The sequence below is a fragment of the Cyprinus carpio genome, chromosome A7 (assembly GCF_018340385.1).
Source record: "Cyprinus carpio isolate SPL01 chromosome A7, ASM1834038v1, whole genome shotgun sequence".
Classification (NCBI taxonomy): Eukaryota; Metazoa; Chordata; class Actinopteri; order Cypriniformes; family Cyprinidae; genus Cyprinus; species Cyprinus carpio.
In genome coordinates, this window is record NC_056578.1 from 4,858,437 (window position 1) to 4,875,412 (window position 16,976).

Below are 16,976 nucleotides of genomic sequence, written 5' to 3' on the forward strand. Positions count from 1 at the left end.
ATCTTCAGCCATTTTCCACCAAAGAAAGGATCTCCGGTGACCACGCAGACTATGAGTAGGTGGGTGGTTGAGGCCATCTCTCTACCTACGAGTCGTCTCGGTCTCCAGTCACCTATGGGGGTCAGAGCGCACTCGACCAGGAGCATGGTGGCCTCCAAGGCTTTTAACTTGGGTGTGGCCTTGCGGACATTTGTGCTGCGACAGGCTGGTCCTCTCCGGACACTTTTGTCCACTTCTATAACCTGGACCTGGCATCTAGCCCAGGTTCCCAATTTCTCTCTTCGCGATGTGCTCATGAGATACACACACAGGCAGGGACTTGATAGTATGGCGCAGTGGTTATTCTCGTTCCCAACGCGATTCTCGACGCAGCGTCTCGTTCACTCGGGGAACCATGGTTACATGGTTTATGGGGAAGTCGTGGCCTAGTGGTTAGAGAGTTTCACTCCTAACCCTAAGGTTGTGGGGTTCGAGTCTCGGGGCCGGCAATACCACGACTGAGGTGCCCTTGAGCAAGGCACTGAAGCCCCAACTGCTCCCCGGGCGCCGCAGCATAAATGATGCCCACTGCTCCGGGTGTGTGTGTGTGTGTGTGTGTGTGTGTGTGTGTTTGTGTGTGTTCACTGCTGTGTGTGTGCACTTTGGATGGGTTAAATGCAGAGCACAAATTCTGAGTATGGGTCACCATACTTGGCTGTATGTATGTATGTCACGTCACGTCACTTTGAGCGATACATTTACATGACTCATTTGCTTATGAATCTCACTACACTCAGACTCAAATAGAGGTTTAGAAGATGTTTTTATGATTTAGAATGTATGTAAAACTGACATCTTAAAGACATCTATCAGATGTTTGTACACAGCAGAAGTTTTCCGATGAAGCTGTATCTTTAACAGATATCTTGCAGATGTATGTGTGCTATCTGGAAAGAGTGTTGTCAAAGAACGAACCAATAATATTGTATATAAAATACATTTAGGGATAACGAGCAAAAGAAAACGACTCACTCTTTCGTCTTTCTCCAGATGTGCTGTAGTTTCTACTATTCCAGCAGGAGCTACCTACAGCTACTCGTGTCATGGGATGGAGGGACGTTATGTTACTGTGAATATTCCTGGAACTTCAATGGTTCTTACTCTGTGTGAAGTGGGAGTCTATGCAATTTTTCCAGGTAATTCAGAGCTACTTAACGACCTTGCAGTTTTGTCTTTTAAGCTATTCTCATTTCATAAAAGTGTTTTTTAATGTGTAGTTCTGGTCGATGTCCATAGTCTTCAGAAATATACCCAGATAGCGAGCCAGACGCCAATGGAGACAGTATATAGAAACAGTCAGTCCTGAATGTGCATTTTGAACTGTACCTGTGCTGTGCATTTGTTTTGATTTTTTAAATGTTTTAACAACATTTATGTGACAGGTCATGTCAGATTTTGTTGCTGATTTGAAATGTTATTTAAATGTGAATCTGCCAGGCAATTTTTTCAAATTCAGGATTCCCGAGTGTAAAGATATTATTTGAATGGGACTTTGTCAAGACTCGACAGTTCAGACAGATCTGATAGAAATGTATTATAGATTGAAGTAAACCTCCTGAAACACTTTCAAATATATAAATTTACTGACTAAAACTCTTTCTTGACACTGTGACATCTTCCAGATAATTTGGCAGCTGGAAGAAACGTCACACAGTCGTCAACTTATGGCCTCTGGTGCTGCTGAACATGCCATTGATTTCAATCCAGGTTTAACAAAATCATGGTCAGCATGTTCCTCAAGCAATGTTCAGACTAACCCATGGTGGAGGGTGATCTGGTGGATCTGAGTTTATATTTACAGAGCGTTAGTAGAGTCGTAATCACAAACAGACTGGACTGCTGTCCAGAACGAATAAATGGAGCAGAGATTCGCATCGGAAACTCTTTGGAGAACAACGGCAACAACAATCCCATGTGAGATCCTCTTTAAGTGTCTTAATATCCATAAAAAACCCTGAAAACACATGTGAAGAAAGACTAGAAGTCTAAATTATGTTTTTTTCTCTGTCTATCTTTAGATGTGCTGTGATTTCTAGCATTCCGGCTGGTGTTTTCCTCCACCTACATATGTAACGATAGGGGGGTCGATACGTGAATCTGATCATTCCTGGAGATTCAAGGATTCTTACTCTGTGTGAGGTGGAGGTCTATGGAGAAGGTGTGATCAAACAAGGGAAATCAAGCTATAAATAAATGGAATTTCTAATTTTGGGCTGTTGATTCCAAAACTAGTAGTCCGTTTTTGCTTTAAACTCATCACAGTTTCTCACAGGATATGATGCTTTTTCGTAGCATTTTTGCTTTCAAGAACCATTTGTTAGTTAAGTCTTATATTCTCTCTTTATCAGCAGAAAAACACCACAAACACGTGACTCCTGTCTGAATCTGAGCCGCATTACAACCATTTATTCATTTCTCAACCCATTTTTACATATGTGACAGTATTTTATACCTAATCCTGATTTCAATTATGGCCAGTGACAGAAAAAACTGCAAATATTAGCCAGATTTTTTTCTGCTATATCTTTACATGCAATTATTAACAGAAATTTAATGAAAACCATATTTATTCATTTAAATTTTTGTGTTTACGCAAAATTAAATGGTTTTCAGACTAAGTTAATAATAATTAAAAAAATAGGTAATGATACATCCTAAATACTCATTTTTGTCAGTAAAACCAAAACTTTTGACATTTAACTGCTTTTTTTTTATTTTGATAAGTGCATTGAAGCTGATATACATACATAATTTGAAAAATCCTTATCATTTCATGAAAAAGAAGAAAAAAAAAACTGTATGTGATTGATGAAAGTTTTGTTGATATTTTTAAACTCACCGTAATCAAATAATTGCAAATCAGTTGAATCCCAAGATGCAGGGATGTAATTGATTTATTGTTTATAAAATGCAACATTTCTAAGGTTGAACCTCTATTTAACATAATCTGGGTCATATTTTGTTTTACTTTGTGCACTTTTGTTCATTATTCTTGAGGAACACTATACAATCTCTTCCTTCATTTTGCACCCATTAATTATCTTAAATGACAGATGCATTTGCACTGAAATTCTGTAGATTATTGTAGACACTGCATTTAATGTCAAAAACAAAAGATGCAATTATAAGATCATGTATGTTGGTATCCTAACAATGCATGGTTATATTATCAGTTGCATTTTATTATTTGTATTTTAGCTTTGCTGTTCCTTTCTGTCTGTGAATGTTCACTCCCATGTGCTCTTTCAGGTCCTTTAATGAAGAAAACGTTTGTGAAGATGAAGCTGAAGTCCAGTTAGAGTCTGTCTGAACCTGCAGTGAGAGTCCAGCTCCTGTCACAGGTGAGAGAGCTCAGGAAACATACAGAAATCTGAGCTCACTGAGAGCACTTTTAAGAGATCTGCTCATTTCAGCTTCAGTCTGTTTTGGTGGAACGAGGGTTTTCTGACGTGACACTGCAATGGTCTCAACCACCCAAACAGGAAGTGATGCGGAAGGAAGCTGCACCAGATGAGTGTGTTCATACAAACACTGGAAAACTGGAAAGAAATGTTGATTTTGAAGTAAAATGAATATGTATAGATTACAAATTAAACGGAAAAGTATGTCTTTATAATATAATTAATCATTTTATTTACAGCTCAGTGTGCTCGAAGAAAGAGATGATGATGGGGGAAAGCTCTGCCTTGGATCACCTTCTCATCTTTTCATCATTTACAACGTCTATTTTAAAAAAAATAATAATACTTTGACATTTTTGGGAGAGTTGATCTCCAGGGGCCTTAGCCAGGGTTTTAAAATTAATTAATAATGTTTTATTTTATTTAATTTTATTTATTTATTTATTTTTTCACTGAACTACATGTGCGCTAGGACTGTCCAATTACAATTAGAATTTCAAATATTTGTCTAATTTAAATAAAAAAATTCACATTTAAATGCAAAAAAAAGTATTCAAATTCACTGCACCCTCTTGTAGCCACAGGAGACAAAAGCTTTTTCCACCTAAACTGAAATTATGAATATAACTCAAATACTACTAATATTATTTATGTATATTAATACTTAAGAATAAAATTCAGATTTAGTTTTTCAGCCATTTTGACAGCCCTAATATTTAAGAGGAACTGTTTGAAGGCCAAACATTTGGATAACAATTTAATCTCATTGCCCAGGGCTGTGGAGGTCTCAACCATTTCCACCATCTGCCCCTCCAATCCCAAACGTTTCAGAAAGATTGTGTTGTATACTTGACGACAGAGCTTCCTATGCCCCAATTCTTTGGACTTACTAATATCCAGTTCCAAGGAGCTTTCAACCAACCTGTAAGTAAACAGTGAATGCTCATTCATCATACCGATATGATGAAAAATAACATATTCTTTTCCAGGATCAATCCAAAATGTGTGGTTGTTAAGACTATTTTTCAAGTTACTGAGAAGACGAGTAGGCCCCTACTTTTTACTTATATTTTACTGCAATATAAGTAAAAAGTTCCCAAGCTTATTAAGAGAAGTAAACATTCAGAACAAAGAAACAAATATTATATAATATGTTCAAAATATTCAGTATACTGAAGCACTTTTATGACAGGCAGCGAGAAGCAGCCAGCATGTAAAGATGTCATGCAAGCATATACTGTACATTGTGCACAGATTCTCTTTACTGAGAAAAAAAAAAAAATGGTAGCTTTCTGTATTTCTTCTTCCACTGGCTGGGATTCTGTGAGAGCCGTAGAACCAAATGGAAAATCATTTTGATACTTGTACTTATATACATTTATAGAGTACTGAATTCAGTCATGCCTATTTTCGGATCTCTCTGTCGATCTTTTATATGCACTTATATTTCTGTGTATGACTAGGCTTTCTGAGACATAGAGGGTCCCTCAGAAAATTATGTGACTGTGCCACCTGGTGGCCAAATGTTGTATATGAATGGTTACTAGTGATTACATAGAGGTAGTTCGAAAATCATCCTATTGATCTTGGACTGATTCTAGTTAAAACATGTCTGCAGCAGCTGTGCTTGGCTTCCAGAATTGTTTCTATGCTGGTACTGCTATTTTACATATAGGTTAGAATGTTACTTTATTCAAATTTTGTAGTGTGTTCTGGACACTGATCCACAGTGGTGAAGCCACCGGAAGTGTTCGATATCGTACCAGTCCCTACCGACAGAGAGCATCATTGACTGACAGCCAAAACACTGACCTAAAATCACCCAATTTGAAGCGTATCAGTCACCCATAATTAGTTTTTAAGATATGTGTGTGTGTAAATTTCTATTGTTACTTCAGATATTATATGCATGTTTATAGTCTTTTTGGACTGGATGAATGATACATTTAAATTGTTTAGGTGTGTGTGGGTGGCTGTGCAACACACACACACACACCACACCACACACACACACACACACACACACAACACACACACACACACACCACACAACACACACACGCACACACACAAGTTTGTTTTTGTGAAAAGCGGGGACATCCCATAGGCGTAATGGTTTTTATACTGTACAAACTGTATATTCTATCGCCCTACACCAACCCTACACCTAACCCTACCCCTTACAGGAAACTTTGTGCATTTTTACTTTCTCAAAAAAAAATAACTTTGTGTGTTTTTTATTTGTTTTGAAAAATTGGGACATGGGTTATGTCTTCATAAGTCACCCTCTCCTTGTAATACCTGTGTCATACCCATGTCATTATACAAAGTTGTGTCCTGATATGTCACAAAAACAAACACACACTATTGTTTTTTATACACACACACACACACACACACACACACACACACACACACACACACACACACACACACACACACACAGGTGCATCTCAATAAATTAGAATGTCATGGAAAAGTTCATTTATTTCAGTGTTTGTCATAGAAGGGAGAGGTTGGTGTGGTTTATGTGAAAAATAATGTTTTTTTAAAAAACGAAGCATGAACACATGTTAGACTGCACCCCATAAACACAATCAAGCCTAGAAAAAAAAAAAGTCAACCACCCCTTTAATTTTTTAATAAGATTAAAACCTTACAATGTGCTTGTAAAATTCAGAAGACACTGTTTATTCTCAAACTGTTTTCTGACATTTGCAATAAGTGAAGGAAAAATGTGCTAGAATGCAGAGTGTATACATTTTTTGATCTTAATTCCCCATGATCCATATTCAAAATCATGCAGTACGTGAGTTTCAATCAAGGACAGCGGGAAGGACATTGCAGTTGGCAAACATTTATAGCGAGACAGTGCCTCAGGTAAGTTCTGTGACTGGGGGGTGCCGCAGGAAATGGTTTTTTTTTTTTTTGGGTTGGAAGTGCACCGTTTTTGTGATAATCGTGTGCTCCTACACACGTATATTAAGCAAAATAATTTCTGACAGTGTACTGATCATCGAACTGATTAAAATAATGTTACAAATAAAATAAAACGGAACAACAACAAAACATCATAAGATTTGACAAGATGTCCATGTTTGAACTAATTTAAACACTTCTGCGTCATGACCTATAATTCATCATCATAACACATTAATTATGCATGGTACATGCAGTTAAAACAGTTTTGCCATTTCTGTGCTCTTAAAGTATAATTTCAAAAAAAATAAAATTTTCAGGAGCATAGGGCAGGAAGCAACGCAAAGAAGATGTGTAGAAAGAAATATTAATATAGAGGTAAGACTCACTAGTTACCGACTGTGTATTAGCCCGTGATGTTTATGTAGTATTTTGAAATAGTCTTTTTAGAACATCTTAAACTGGCAACACTGACAACTTTTTGCTTGAGTTAACTGCTTATTTAATTTTACTTTATTGTCTTTAAAATAGATTTAAGCTTCTTTTTTTTTTTTGTTTTTTTTTTTTTCCAGTTTTATTACTGCTTGCTTTTTTTAATTCAACAAGTGTCTAAATGTCTTTTGAAAAAAAAAAAACATGACTAGGACTATAATCTAGCATTCATAAAATGAAATAATTAAATTTAAGCATGTCATTTTCTACTGTATGCACAAAATTTAAATGAAAGTTATGGGTATGCTAATTAGATTAACTAGCTAGCTATCTGGCTAACATCTACAAATAATTTACAAAATGTAGCCTTTATTTTGTTACCTTTGTTGTCTGTTAGACTATTTAAGGCATTTCATATTGCTCATATTTCTCTTTGTTGTAATAAGTACTTGTCACTGTAGGCATAGTTGTGGGAGTAGCTCATGTCTGGTCTCTGCAATAAAAAAATTAACAAAATAAAATACCTACAGCATCTCCGTTTATTTATTACCACAATTTATTTACTACTTATGTTAATACTTATCAGTATTTGTTATGTTATGTTATGTTATGTTATGTTATGTTATGTTATGCTATGTTATGTTATGTTATGTTATGTTAATGTTATGTTATGTTATGTTATGTTATGTTATGTTACTTAATTTAATCTTTGTGTTTGTATGTTTTAAATTTTGTTTATTGTTTATAGAGAGCCTGGGCTGGCCCTGAGTTTAACAAACGGAAAAATTAGATTTTGGCCCGATTTCTCATTTTTCGTATGTGATTTACAAATCAGTTTATGGCTTTGATATTTCATTTGCACCTGTGGGCAAATGCCCCTTTCATCCGATTGGTCGAATCATTCCACCTTTCAGTACGGCCTTTTAATTCTTTCAGTCAGAATAAGAGTCAGTACAAGACTAAAGAGTTCCATGATGATATGTCTGTAACATTTAACACTTTTGTCTCACCTGGGTTTTTCAAGAATAGCACTTATACCGTAACATTATGTGGGGATATTATTTGATCATCATCTCTGATGGGTAGTGTTTACGTAGGTAGTAACATTTACCTACCCATAACAGGTTTACATTAGGGGTTAGGGGATATAATATACAGTTTTGTACAGTATAAAAATCATTATGTCTGTAGAACGTTCCCATAGAACATAAAAAAACCAACAACCCAATTTGAATGTGCCCTATGCTTGATGTGTAGGCTAGCTGTTCATAATCTGTGATTTTGATTTCAAAATTCCAATACGCATAGCACCGAGAGGTGTCTGGATCGAATAACTTTAACTGTGCAAATGAACAATCTGCATTTTTAAGTCAGCTTATTTTACAGTAATGTTCAGAATGTGGTATTGATGTTTTTTTGCGCATAATGCCAACGACCGCACAACAGGCTAATTTATGAATATATACAGTAGGAAAGCAGAACACCATTTTTAAATGGTTCTTTAAGCTATATCGTGGTTTTGTATTAATGTTTCATTCATAGATAGGTAGATAGATAGATAGTGATAGTGAAAAGTGTGTCAGTAGGCATATGGCCTAAATTTAGCCACATATGTAAGCATAAAAAAACATACAAGAACAGTAGCCTTAAAAACAATCAAGCCCTGCTCATATTTAAAAAGTAACGTGAAAGTAACGCAAAGTAATGTAACACATTACTTTCCATAAAAAGTAAACTAAGTAACGTATTTAGTTACTTTTTTAGGGAGTAACGCAATATTGTAAGCCATTACTTTTTTAAAAGTAACTTTCCCCAACACTGGTTAATTTGCATGTTCATTCATACATACCTATGTAATATTTAACTGATACATTTTTTTTTCTTTGTTCTCCCTTTTCCATTCTCAGATATTTAACCATATACCATATAGTAAAATCATTTTTTTCAACTTTAGTTTTAAACCATTAAGATAATGTTTGTCTTCTCTCTTTAGAGTAGTGATTGCCATGTAGTCCTGACGGCAGAGTTAAGCTCCAACCCCAATCCTGGACTGCTGAAGCAGCTGATAAAGGTCTTCAGGATCACCACACACTTCCAGGCAGGTGTGGACCAAGCTGCAGTGTGTCTGGGAACCGGAATCTTTTATTTTTTTTTAAATAATCTTTAATAATATAATAAACACAAAATAATGCGACAGGCCCTCGCGGATGTTTGTCGCCGTGTGGCACACAAACAGAACCAAAACACAAAAAACAAAGTCCAGGCCGGGTCCTCTCTCATCTAACACTGTCATAACTCCAGGGAAAGAGCTTCTTCCGGAGCTCCTCCGTGGGACTCGAGACCTGTGAGTGGAGCAGGTGTCACATATTAGCATGTACTTCACCGGCCTCGCTCCGTTCCCACAACTCTCGGCCCTGCCCCTGTCGTCACAAATACATACAAAAGTATGTAATGTTATTTTACATTTTATTATTCAATTTCTGAACCAGAACACCTACTAACTCATAAACCTAAAGCATTGTTTATTTTTGTGCTATTGCTTATAATTTTAATTTTTTTCTTATTTATTTTATTTTTAATTTTTGTTCTGTTTGTTTTTTTGTTTTTAAATGTTCACTTGTCTTCAGTTGGAATTGAGAATTGTAAAACTGAATTGATATTTATAATTTTGGTATCAAAAATGATAGGGCAAGTAAAAATTTGAACCACTGTTGAGCCCTTATGACCAAATCACGTATGTGAATCTTCAGTTGATAGTTTTCAGTCACGTGACTGGTTCGAAGACCTGCCGGGAAAAACATCCATAGAACAGCAGCACAAGCCTGTCGATTTTGTATTTGTTCTCTCAAAACATTAAAACACAGATATGTGAACAAAATGCAAGTAGGCTATTGGCCATTAGCAATCCATATAAATCACCCACCGCAATATTTCAATCACTAAAAACAGCAGTACATTCTAAAAGATTTAATGTTAAAACACTTAAAGTGCCTTTAAAACAGTGGTACCAGATAGGTGTCATGCCATAAAAATATTTTAATAAGACTGAATTTGTATTTAATGTGAATTTAATAAAACATTGTAAGTTACTAATTATAACATTTCCATTGAACAGAAAAAGGTCAATGAACATTTAGCCTACTTTAACAAAGAACATTTTCACTGACTTTAGTTTAGCCAGAGTTCAAGCACTCTCAAAAACTTCCATTATAATCACTGAAACTGTTTACATTGTGAAACGAATCTATTACTTACATCCGTACTCATATCTGCACTTTGTTGTTTCTGATAAGAGAATTTGCCAGAGAGCAGAATTCAGTCAGCAACATTTTAGTTTGCTTCAGGACATGCAAATGTGTTTTAGTTTAGATGCAATTTTTCCCAGTTATGTTAGATTCCGTTTAATTGAATTTAGCTATAATTTTCAGTGTATTTTTCGTAAACGATAATAACAAAGTGAATGATTGTGTTTCCTAGATTCTTCCAGACAATCTTTCATGAAGATAGTGTTTAACTCCACCACTAATCTGTCTGAACCGACAGTAAGAGACAACGTGCTTAAAGAGGTGAGAACGTGGTGTTTGTCTCTTATCGCAGCCTGATGCATCGCTATAATACTAATGAATCATTCCTGTAGTTAAAGTCAGTGTTGTGGCTCTGAGAGGAATCCCTAATGTGACGCTGAGCTGGTCTCAAAACCTTGAAGAAGCAGTGATCCATAATTTGCACAAAAACGGTGAGTCTGTTTTTACAACCAGCGATCTAATGTGAAAGAGAAACATTGTAAAATCCAGAAACAATGTAAAACTCTGTGATTTTCATTTCTAGATGCTGCTGAAGCAGATGTCAGACTGGGAACTTCTCTGAGGAGTAACAGCCATCATGAGTTTAATTTCATTATATTATATTTATTATATCCATCTCACAGTCACTGCAAACATGCTGTTTTTATTAACTCTCTGATACATGAATAAACATGAAGAAAAAGAAAGGGGAAAAAATACTCAAGTTTTAAGATTTATTTTTGCTAAATATAAAATACAATACAATAAGTAAATGATGGATTTGTTGTTGATGATAATAGGGGGGAGAAGATTATTGTTGTTAATAAATAAAAATATAAACACGTAAATATAAAATCCCTAAACTTTCTTCTTCCCAGAATGTATTTTTATTTTATGTATTTTATAAAAAACTTGTATCATGCTTCAGATGGTTAAATAGTGCTTAAATAATGTAAATGTTACAAAATATTATAGAGCTTTGTGTGCTTTTCATGTCAGAAATATTCATAAAGAAACGTAATTTATTTACTTAATTGAAAGTACTGTAGTTTAATTCCACCTAAAGGTTTTTTTCCCCCAGATTATTTCTATAATTGATTTTTATCTACTACATGCAAGACATGCTATCAGGTCATCATGCAAAAACATTTATTTTCAAGATTTACTAATTTAGGTTTACTAATACTAATACTAATAAAATTCAAAGACAACATTAAAAGTGATCTGACATACTCTCATCCGTCTGTTTCCTTGAATTTCTCAGCATCAATTTCTCAGTAACTCTTAAAACTAATAATGAGGAGCTATTTTAATAATTCATGCTTGTCACTATAAAACACGTCCTAAGATCTTAACAGATTCAACACATAAACACACAAGCACCTCAATGATCAGAGAAAACTACAAAAAAAAGATACTCAATCGGTCACCAAACCTGTCATTACTGAAGCTGTTCTTCACACTGTGGCTGAAGCATCCGCCATTCGTGTCACTGCTGGTCATATGTTAGTTTATATTCTGCTTTCCTAGTTTCTAATTCAACTGCTCATTACGTTATCTTGTGTTGAAGCGCTCGATTTTAAGGACAAACAGGTAACGTGACACAAAATGTTAAGACTCTGATTCTGACTCCCAGCCCACATTTTCCGTGTGACGTCACACAGTGAGACAAACAGTAAGAAAATCATTGGGATTCATAGACTGCAAACTGACCGTAAAATCACTTCATCGTCGTGCTTATAGAAGCTGCTGATCCAGATTGTGGGACTTCACACAACAGGACAGGTCAGTTCAGGTTAATTTATTATGAAATAAATATGACAATATGTAATTTGTGGCGACAGTTATTGAATACAAAACATAGAGTATCAAAACCATAAAATAAAAAACAAAAGAAAATATCTTTATTAATAAAGTCTAGCAATAAAAAACTTATTTTGATTAATTGTAAATATTAATAAATAAACTGTTCTAGAATGTTAATCTACAAGCGCAACGTTTTGAATTGCAGAATGTTTTCCAGGTTTTAATGCGTTTAAACTTAAAAGTCTATGATCTTGTGACTTAACTGACACGTAAAACAATGACAAATGGACCTCAGTCATTACTGAAGCTGGGAAGGGTTCCTCTCACCTTCAGGCTCCCTCACATTTTAAAATAAAACTTTATTTGTAATAGTCTCTGTCATATTTTCACAGGCATATTTGATATAAGAACTTCTCTGGGAAATGAAGGCTGATCATCCAGTGCTGGCTGTTATCATTTGGTACATATAGATCTTTAAAATTGAATTGAAATAGTCGAAAACAATGCACATTCAAATAATCAGACTTGTTTTTGATTGTTTGATTTTGCTGAAGATAAAGGTTTATAAACGATATAGACAACTGCATTCAGTCATTTTTTTATAAACAGTGAGTTATCTTTGCTCCCTTTTTCATGCCTTTTTTATAAAAGGGAAATCACCGTTTGCCCATTTTCAGTCTACCCCATGAATCTGACACCGACTGCGCGTTTACAAAACAAATGGCAACATAATATTGGTATGCGTATTTGCCTCTTAATATACTGTTTTTTTTTTTTTTACGGTCTCATTAAATATCTATCGGACAGCCCTTTTTCTGTTCAAGGAGCAGCAGATGGCGAGCACAAAGTAGAGCACTTTGTGAGCTACCTGTCTATTATTATTTATTTAATTTATTGCATTTATTTATTATTATTCACATGCACCTACATGTTTTATAGCCTACATTTACTTAACCGAAACAGTTATCTTAATAACCTTTCTGTATTTTACAACAAAACACAACACAATGTATTGATTAATTAATCTATCATTTTTTATTAAATAAGGATATACCCATGAGTCCCACAATTTTGTCAGTTTTGTCAGAATTTAGTTCCATTAATTAGTAGTCCCACCAATAATTCACAATGTTTTTTTTTTTGTTGTTTGTTTGTTTGTTTTGTTTTGTTTTTTCCCTTTTTCTGAATTTTGCTATCAAAAAGCATGACACTACAATTAATTTTTAATAACCTAGGATCACACATTACAGCCGATATTTGTAGACTTTAGCCGCTATACAACAGTCATACGTGACAGACAGTACAGATCAGCACATCGGTTTATGCAACGTATAGCCACTTCTGGATTTTTTAAAAATGAAAGGGAACATATTACAAACATTCTTTTTACCATGGATTTGCGCTAACATTTTTTTTTTAACATTTAGCACAAGCGAAGTCCACACTTTTCTCTCTCATTCAGGCATGTTATTGCATGCATGCCAGTAAATTTTAAGCAGTACTGCTCGTTTTTTTTTGCATCTCTTTGGCAGGAAAAAAGGCGACTTTATGTGTAAAAAATGGCAAAATATGCGCGATCTCAGAAAACGTGATATTGCAAAAATCATGATTTTGCGAAAACCTGTAGCGGGACGTTAAACAGGTGCACACGCATCTTTTCCACTGGAAAGGTAAAGCTTTCTTAAATGGAAATTAAATGCAGTTGAAAAGAGCCACTTCAAACATTATGTCTAAACATCAAATTAATTTGCCTTTTCTCTAGAAAATCTGGCACGAAGAGGAACTGCCGCACAGTCGAACAACAGTGGTGCTCAGTGGTCCGCGGACCACGGCCATCGATGGTGGGAAGGAATCTCAAAGTCTTCTGCTTCTTGTGTCCTGCAACCTATGTGGAGGCAAGACTGTGGTGGAGGCTGGATCTTCAGCTGTGTATCGAGTGGTATCGTGGTCGTCACTTACAGAGGAGACTGCTGTCCAGACAATAGGAAGCTGCTTAGACTCCGTCTAAAGTGTTGCTCTTCTTGGCCTTTGCTGCCTCTGGAGACTTTTTTTGCCTGCCCCAGACAATAGCATGTTTGCATTGTTGTCGTCTGTCTGCATTGTTGTTGGTATATACAATTTGAAACTTTGGAGAGTTGTTGTTACTTTGTTTTGTACAAGTAAAAGCCCAACGTGACACTTAAGTTGAAAGTTTAATTATTTTTGGAGCAGTAGGGTGGAGGATGCCATTTCTTTTAAGGTCCATGTTTTCACCTGGTTGTTTGGCTAGAAACGGAGTAAGGTAAGACTTTTGTTGTTTATTTTTGAATTTTGTCTTTGAGAGATTAGAAAGTACCCCTTCTGTAAGTTAGATCTGTTGTGTTTGTTGTTTTGGCCTGCGTGCCCTTGTTTTTTTTTTTTTTTTGACAACTAGTTTAAAAAATCAATTTTCTAGACCATGACGAAAGTCCTGTGTGATTTTCTGTGGAGTGCTGGACAGGAGAGAAGATCTCCAGGTGGCCGGTAGAAAAGTTGTCTTGTCTTCTAGTTTGTTCATTAATTTCTTGTTGTTTCTGTCCTCGCATCCCTGACCCTAGACAAGGGAGGCATGTAAGAATTAGCCACAGAGAGGACAAGTTTGTCACAGCTTTGAGCTCTATAACTAAAAACGGAACAAGATCACAAAAGAATCATTTAAATTCATACTAGGAGAAAAAAAAAAATATGCAAAAATGCACGTCTGGTAAGATTTTGTAAGTGAACTTTATAAGGTTTTCGAATTTAATAATAGTGGAGTCTGAATGTGTAAAATTTTTATGCTACATTGAAACAATTTTTCAGTTATTTAAGTACAGTTATTTCTGATGTAAATGCATACAGTATATAGAACAACAAAACATATTTACTGCATGTTTGTAATTTAACCTTCTTTTTTTAAATACTTTTGTCAGTTCAAGAGCAATTTATGCAGTTATATATATATATATATATATATATATACATATATATATTATATATATCCTATATATATATATATATATATATTTAAAGAATTAAGAGTAGTTTCATGTCTATCCTTGCATTGTTCAACTGAGTTTAGTATGGGAATTAAAGTAATTAGTAATATATAATGCACTACTTTTTACAGAGAGTAATTAGTAGCCTACAGTAACTTAATTACACTGTTGAAGATGTAATTAGTTGCTAGTAATTTAATTACTTTTTAGAGTAACTTACCCAACACTGGTCTCATCAAGCATATCACTGATTTTTTTTATTGATTGATTTTCTGTTAAAAATAGAGATTTACAACCTTTAAGTTTCTTAAGCGCCTATGTAATTTAATATTTATTTGCTGATCGTAAATAAAGTAAAAGGCTGTGTGTGTGTGTGTGTGTGTGTGTGTGTGTGTGTGTGTGTGTGTGTGTGTGTGTGTGTGTGTGTGTCGTCATCTAGCTGTGCCGTGATCTCCAGTGATTCAGCAGCTAACATCGTCACCTACTCCTGCTCAGATCGGGAGGGACGGTACGTAAACGTCTTTTCTCGTGGATACATTATCATGGATTTCAAGGCCCTCTTGGTTTGTGAGGTGGAAGTATACGAGACAGGTGATCAAACTCCAACAAACCATTCTTTAGTTTATTTTTTAGATGCTAAGACACTTTTGTAGACAAATAAAAACAGCAAAAACTACATTTTAAATATCGTTTTCGCTGTATCGTTGTTTTAGTTTTAAAAGCCTATTTAATTTTCTGTCGAAGTACTGTAGGCTATTTTAGAGTTTCCAAAGCAGATGTATTAACTGGTATTACTGATCAAAAGGGTTTAACAACTTTAAATGTCTCAGCACTAGTATTATTGCTGATCTAGTGGCATTTTTGTTTAATGTAGGAAAAAGTTTCATAATAAAACTCATGTCTAAAACTAAAATTAATTTGTGGCCATCTTTTTTGTTTGTTTTTGGGACATGCAAATGTGTTTTAGTTTACTTTTACCCTAGTTATTACTTTGTCATTTTACTTTTCGTTAACAATAATAACACAGTGAATAGAATGATTGTGTTTCCTAGATTATTTTAGACGATCGTTCATGAAGATAGTGTTTAACTCCACCACTAATCTGTCTGACCCGACAGTAACGGACAACATGCTTAAAGAGGTGAGAATGTGATGTTTGTCTCTTATCGCAGCTTGATGCATCGCTATAATACTAATGAATCGTTCCTGTAGTTAAAGTCAGTGCTGGCTCTGAGAGGAATCACTAATGTGTCTCTGAGCTGGTCTCAAAAACATGAAGAAGCAGTGATCCATAATCGACGTGAAAAAGGTGAGTCTGTTCCTAAAACCAGCAATCTACAGAGAATCTACTCTGTAAAATCCCCCAGTGATGTGGTTAATAAGGAACGTATGAAGATCTGTGATTGTTATTTCCAGATGCCTGCTGAAGCAGATCCCTGGAGCTTCTCTGAGGAGTAACAGCCATGAGTTACATTTTCATTATATTATATTCATTATAAAGTTACTGCAAGATGCCAGACTAAACATGCTGTTTTTTAACCCTCTGATCCATTAATTATTATGAAGGAAAGGGAGAGGATTATTATTTTTTTTTTAATAAAAATACAATAACTAAATAAATGCATAAATAAATAAAAACCTTAATTTTTTTTTCTTCCCCCAAATTATGCATTTTGTTATAGGGGAAATATATATATAATATATATATATATATATATATATATATATATAGTATATATCATATAGATATATATATATATATATATAAGGTTTTTTTTTTTTTTTTCACCTAAATTTCCTCCTCAAAAATTATGTATTTTGAGAGACACTATTGTATTGTAAAAAATAATAGCAGGAATTATTTTATGGGTACTTGATGCATCACCACTTTGATCAGCCAATTTGATTTTTGATGCTGTCATGAAGAAAATAATACTAAAACAAGAGGACAGTGATATAGAATTTTGAGTAGTGATGTAACATCACAACCTGAAATGTTAAAAAGCTGTTGAAGACCTGTCCAACATTTGGTGTGTTTTCATTATATATATTTCTGGTGATAGTAACTATAACTTTCTATTATCTGTTAAATGTTTAAA

At 34.7% G+C, this 16,976-nt stretch overlaps 1 pseudogene; it reads left to right on the top strand.

Moving 5' to 3' along the window:
• The first annotated feature begins 114 nt into the window (after window positions 1-114).
• Window positions 115-16,335, top strand: LOC109068746 (annotated as a pseudogene).
• Window positions 16,336-16,976: the final 641 nt, after the last annotated feature.